Genomic DNA, 7,151 nt, shown 5'->3' on the forward strand with positions numbered 1-7,151 from the left:
CAAATGATTGGCCTATTATTATTTTAAATGAATTGATCACTATTTAAAATTTTTCAGTTTCAATTTATGCTACAATAAATACCAATAGCTATTGCCCACATAAACCAAAGCTCTTTGCAGTCTTCAATAATTTCTGAGAGGTCATGAGACCAAACAGTTTGAAAATCGCTGGCCTGCACAATAGCTATTTTCCCTTCTTCCATGTCTCAAGTTAAACTAGATTGAAATTGTACTAAAATAATTATGCTGGTTCTGTTTCCTTTGCTGTGATTGGTTTAAGGATGGGCATGTTACTTAGTTCTGGCTGAGGAAGAATGAGGGGAAATCATTGAGGGACTTGGAGATAAGATAATTTTATTCATTAAAACAAACAAACAAACAAAAACTGGCAAGAAATAAATCGTCCCTGTTCTGCTCTGAATGTTAGGATATGAGAACGTGGGGTAGCCCGGGTGGCTCAGTGGTTTAGTGCTGCCTTCAGCCCAGGTCATGATTCCGGAGACTGGGGGAATCGAGTCCTGCGTCAGGCTCCCCACATGGAGGGAGCCTGCTTCTCCCTCTGCCTGCGTCTTTGCCTCTCTCTGTCTCTCATGAATAAATAAAATCTTAAAAAAAAAAAAAAGGATATGAGAACGTGGTATCTGAAACAGCTGCATCCATCTTGTGACCAGGAGGAAGTCCACACACACACACCTGGGATGGCAAGGTTGGAAGGTGGAAAGCAAATGAGCTCTTGATTTTGTTTTTGACATGCTGAATTAACCAACCCCAGGTGGCTTGAGACTCGTTATGTGATGTAATTCATCCCTTTATTATTTAGGCCACTTTGAGGTTGCTTTCCTATTACTTGCCGCTTAAAGCTTCAAAGCTGCAAAAGCAGGAAATGCTGACACTCATAGTTGAAGGTTACTGGTGACCCTTCCAAGAAATGGTATACCATCCAACCAGTTAGTTTTGTTTGTAGTTGTGGCTGGGTTATAAGTGTGTGTTCTTGGCGGGGTCTGCCGCTAATGAGGAGTCATTTTTCTGGATTAAGTATATGTAAGTTTATTTGCATAGTATATTTTATACATATCCTATGAGTTTTGTTCTAAGGAATACAATGTTTTAGAAACCAAGTAAGTCCTTAAATTAAAATTTTCAACGTGTGATTTTGTGCAACGCTGTTAATCTTGCTTGGAGATTCTGAATATTATGTTATTCAAATACTGCCCAATACATTCACAATGGACTACAGTTCTTTGTAACTTCTTTAAGAAATGCAAAGAAAATGAAATAAGAATATTGTGGGAAGAAAATCTGAGCATAAAGAAGAAACTTAGTTTCAATGTCAGACACAAAATTAGGGCAGACAAAATATTTTCACCCTCAAAAAAATGAGTTTATATGGAATAACATAAACTCAACTTGAGGGTACTTTCAGCCTCAAGATTAACAGTTCACCCAATGTTAACATAAAATGAAAGAAATTTTTCTGTAAGAAGTTTAGTCATGAAGCAGATCAGGACTATCAGATAAGGCAATTATTATTGTATTCTAAGTTTTAAAATTTCATTTTAACAATAGTAATTTGTGAACATTAAGTATTGTTTGATATCACAGTTTTTAATGTGTTTTATTTAGGATGTATTTTGATGTTTCTTTTTTTTTTTTTTCAGTGTTTTCCATTATTAAATGCCCTCATCAGGTAGACTTAATTTTACATGTTATTTAAATGTATAATATTCTTACAAATATATTAGTTCATAATACTAATAAACCATGCATTGATTATTATTTTTTACAGAAAACTTACAACGCTATCACAGAAAAAGGATCCACTATATATGATTATGGTCACTATTATTATTTAATAATATACAAGTGAAGGGTTATATGATTATAGAATAACTTATGATTTGGGGAAATCTTAGGAACTTCTGTTCTCCTTTCTGAATTCAAGGATTAGTATCTGTCAGGAATTTGAAAACATAAGATCTACATTTATCTTTTTTTTTTTTTTTGAGATTTTATTTATTTATTCATGAGACACACAGAGAGAGAGGCAGAGACATAGGCAGAGCCAGAAGCAGGCTCCCTACAGGGAGCTCTATGTGGGACTCAGTCCCAGGACCTGGGATCACACTCTGAGCCAGAGGCAGATGCTCAACCATTGAGCCCCCCAGGAGTCCCCCAAAGTATTTCTAAATTGTTCAATCTTAGAATATTTTTCAAATTCTGCATTTTTTTTATAGATATCCATTAATCATTTTGTGGATAAAAGCCCCACAAATATTGATCCCAACCTTCATTCTCTTTGACTCTCAGATGCATTTGATATTTTTGGTCACCTGCTTTACAGAACTCTCCCTTCTGGTGATTTCTTCCATATTCTCCCTCATCACAGCCTCTCCCCACTGCTTCACATGCTCACTCCTTCCTATACACAATGTGGGAGTTGCCCAAAAGGTCAAACTTCCCAGCCTTTCTCCTGTTTTTATTGTGGTCTTCTTCAGTGTCTGAACCATCCCAACTGCAACATGATCTCTATAATCATTTCTATTCCCCTGGCCCAGTTCTACTTCCTTTGCTTATATTGTCTACACAGATCTTGTAAGTTGAATGCTCAACAAATAGCTTATCTTCACCTCCAACTTAACCTGACACTGAAACCATCAACAACTCTTCATTTTTCTGTCTTTGCTATTCTTTCATTCACTCAAGGGCAAACCTGTTTGTACCATTTTTTCCCTGCCTTCATTTTCCATATCAAGTCATTTACAAAATCACATAGAAGTTCCTTCCATTTACTCCTCATGTTTGTCCATTCTTGCCTTATTCATATGACCATTTTTTGAAGTTAACAAGTGTAAGAATTTTTCAGTTACACTCCTTATGTCCACCTTCCTCTCATTCTAATCCATTTGCTGCCAGATTCTAACTTCTTTAACTCTATTTTTATTGCATGTCTCTCCCTTGTATAATAGATGGCTAAATAAATAACACCCTGTTTTCTACCATATTAAGCCAAATTGTAATGTTTGCTTTCAAAGCTTACCTTTATTCAACTCTCACACTTAGTTTAGTGCCTGGTAGTTGATCAACAAATCATGCTGAATGAATGAATGACTTACCCTATCTACACAATGTTTTTTCCTACATAAACCTGCTGCTCTACTAAGATAGAGTTCCCCTGAAACATGCATGATCATCTCTACATTTTTCTCCTGACTTTCTAAATGGATGCATACCTTCCACTTTTACCTACTCATATCTGTGCCAATTTGCTTCCACCAAAGGTCATTTGAAATCGCTCAGAAAAAGAGGCACAACTACATTAAGATCATTTATGATTATAGTTAAAATTTAACTATAGTTAAAATTATAGTTAAATTTACTAATATATCTACCTTGTGTTAGGTTCTTTATCATCTTCTTTGCATATTTATTGAATCTTCACAACATACTCTAGAGTTAGACATTATCTTCCCTATCATATGAATGAGAAAGAGGCTCAGAAGCTTTGAATAGCTTGCCTAAGGACACACAGCATGTAAGTGTTAAAGTGAAGATTACATCTCCGGTTTATCTTCTAGCCCTTAAATACCACCCATCTTTCAAGGATTTGATCAGATGCCACATCCTTCAAGGAAACTTCCTTTATTTCTGTGGCTTTCTTTTTCCTCTCAGCATCAAAAGCATTTATAGTCTGAATCATTGATTGATCACCTAATTGCATGCTGTTGTGTGTTTATGGTGGTTTTATATATGTCTATCTTCTTAATGAGAAAGTAAGCTCATTGAGGACAGAAACCCTAATGATTACACATTCTCAACCCCTCACCATCCCTGGTAGAGTGACAGGCACATAAACAAAGCGTTTAATGAAATAACTTATGAAAATATCTTAGACATGAAATAATTTCAAGTGAAAAGCATATTTCTATAGGAATTAAAGTCCTCTTATCACAGATTCTGAAAGTACATGTGACTCCAGTTGTGTCTGGTTACTTAGACATTAGGGCCAGGCCACTTTCTATTTGCTTTATTTTAATTTCATACTGTTTTGATGCATTCACTTGTTGGTTCACTCATGTACCATGTCAGCTGCTAAAGTAGGGAGAGTCTTTGTTAAAGCCTCATTGCTTCTGAGTTATGTGGATAATTGCCCTGTATTATGTCAGACAGAGCCCCCCTTTATGTATCTTTGCTCATCTCCTATGTTCTCTGTGCTGTGTAGCCATCTCACCTCTCTCCTACCAAAAGAATATGTCTCGTTTATGTACCACATACTTCTTGCTCCATCCATATATAATTGTTTAGTTCTTGTCCTGAAAATGCTTTAAAAATGTGCCTTGGAGGGACGCCTGGGTGGTTCAGTCAGTTAAGTGTCTGCCTTTGGGTTAGGTCATGATCCCATGGTCCTGGAACTGAGCCCCACATTGAGCTCCCTGCTCAGCATGGAGTCTACTTCTCTCTCTCCCTCTGCCCTTCTCCCAGCTTCTACTGTCTCTCACCCACTTTCTTTCTCTCTCAAATAAATACTCTTTAAAATAAAAATAATATAAGATAAAAATGTTAGTTAAATTTTAAGGTCCTCATTCTTATGCTACAATTATCTTCTCATTTGCCTTATATAAACAAAGACATTATTTTGCTGGACTAATGCTATTCATTTATATAAAATTATGAATCAAATTGTCTAGCCTAAAAAAAGTGCAGCATGTGGGCGGCCCGGGTGGCTCAGCTGTTTAGTGCCGCCTTCAGCCCAGGGCCTGATCCTGGAGAACCGGGATTGAGTCCCATGTCAGGCTCCCTGCATGAAGCCTGCTTCTCCTTCTGCCTGTGTCTCTGCCCCTCTCTGTGTCTCTCATGAATAAATAAATAAAATCTTAAAAAAAATAAAATGCGGGGATCCCTGGGTGGCTCAGCGTTTTGGCGCCTGCCTTTGGCCCAGGGAGCGATCCTGGGGTCCCGGGATCGAGTCCTGCTTCGGGCTCCCAGCATGGAGCTCTTCTTCCTCTGCCTGTGTCTCTGCCTCTCTCTCTCTCTCTCTCTCTCATGAATGAATAAATAAATAAATCTTTTTTTTTTTTAAGTGCAATATGCTGAATCTCTACCCAAATTACCAACAAAGGTAAATACCTTCCAAGTTTGATTTTGTAGCCAAATAAAACTCAGTGGAAGTAATTTACATAGAAGTCCATGAAGACAACAAGTAGAAGACTGATGACCCTTTTGATAAAGTTGATGAGATTAAAATGCTGTAGGGCTTTCAGCCAGGTGTAAAAAGGCCAAAGGCTGAGCAGAAAACAGTTTACCTAGGATGGCTTTATTTACCTTCCATTGAGCTACTATATCTTCTGGGGACCAGAAAATAGGAAGTAAACTCACTACCTACAAAGCACTTTACCCATATTATCTCACTTCATTTTATCAACAACCCTGTATATAGTTATCATTCCCATTTTACAGGAAGAGAATTTAGTTCAGAGAGAATAAATAACTTTGCAGAGGCCTCAGGGCACAAAAATAGAAAACCCGGAATTATAGCAAAGCTACCAATTTCCATGTCAATGCTTTGTCTGCTAAGAGGCATGTGTACTGATTGACCATATGGTCTCACACTCTGACTCTTCTATCATCAAGACTTTAGGGAAGTCCCAGTCACTTAGTTACATAGCATTAATGTGCACACCAGCCTGTAAACAGGACTGAGCAGTTGTATGGCCGTCTATCTACTTTATACACAGTTAAGTATACCGTGTACTTTTCCAAATGTAGCTTTATATTATGGTCCTCTTATTTCCAAGTTTATAATGGAGAAATAGAACTTTCATGCATCTTTAGCTTAGAAATGGTTAAAGTTCTTCCAAAGATTTTAGTACAACAGGCATAAACAATGTTATTATTTAGATCTTTTTTTTTTTTTTTTTTTTTTTCATTTTGAGAAGTGCCTTCTGATATAGCAGGCAAAAGCAATCTGGTGGCTTTTTGTGATTGCTATTCACACTTGGTAATGAATAAAAATTCCTTTGGCTCTTTTGGAAGAGTCAGAAGGGAGTCATTGGTTTAGTAGAGTTGTGGCCTAAAAACACCAAGCCAACTCATCAGAGCTGCTGATCTCGTGCCCTTCCTCTGGCAAACCATGTGTCGGATGTGGTAGGAAAAAAAATCTCTCTTTCAGCAGCAGAATGTGTGCAAGCTACACCCTGAATTATCCCATGATGACCTTGCAAATGCAACACATGCCCTTGTGACCACAAGGCCCAACAACTGTAATTTCCTCTGCTTTTCATCAGAGTTCTGCTGCTGCCTGCAGCAGGCACAGCATATATGGGTACAGCTGCGCTCTGAAACCTACAATACCTGCCCTCCATACTTTACTACCTATATGTAAAAGATTGTCGAATAGGAAGCTGGCCCCACAGCTTATGCAAACTCTAAGTTCATCTTCCTGGGTGAACTATGAAGTCTGGCTAATGTTAACTATACAGCCAACCAACATTTGGGGTATATTACCTAATGCACTTGCTGAAGTCATTCCAAAGATCATTATTAGGCAATTTCTCTGAGCAAACCATAGGTTAAAGAGGCACTTCCTCTGTGACATCATTGATGGTTCTTTCTTTTTTTTTTTTTTTTTAATTTAAATTCAATTTGGATGGGTATTTCATTTACTCAACACATATATATTTAGCACTTACTAGATGCCAGCCGCTACTCTATGTACTGAGAATGAAGCCCTGACCAGAATAAAACAGGCCACTAGTTTCCCTGAGCTTACTATCTAGCAGTGGAGATACAATGAACAAGTTGCAGATGAGAGTTTGAATGCTTTAATAACAATGCTTTAATAACAATGCTTTAATAACAATGAAATAGGGTGCTGTGATCCAAGAAGACTAGGAGTGGGATGGTGGTGGTGGATAACTGGTTATATGTTTTACATTGGATAGTCAAAGACTTCTCTGACAGGTGATATTCTGCTGAGATTAGAACCATGATAAATTTTGTAAAGATCAGTGGGGGGACGCCTGGGTGGCTTAGCGGTTGAGCGTCTGCCTTTGGCTCAGGTGTGATCCCAGGGTCCTGGGATTGAGTCCCGCATTGGGCTCCCCGTGAGAAGCCTGCCTCTCCCTCTGCCTGTTGAGTCTCTGCCTCTGTGTGTG

This window comes from Canis lupus, chromosome 10 (assembly GCF_048164855.1).
Source record: "Canis lupus baileyi chromosome 10, mCanLup2.hap1, whole genome shotgun sequence".
Lineage (NCBI taxonomy): Eukaryota > Metazoa > Chordata > Mammalia > Carnivora > Canidae > Canis > Canis lupus.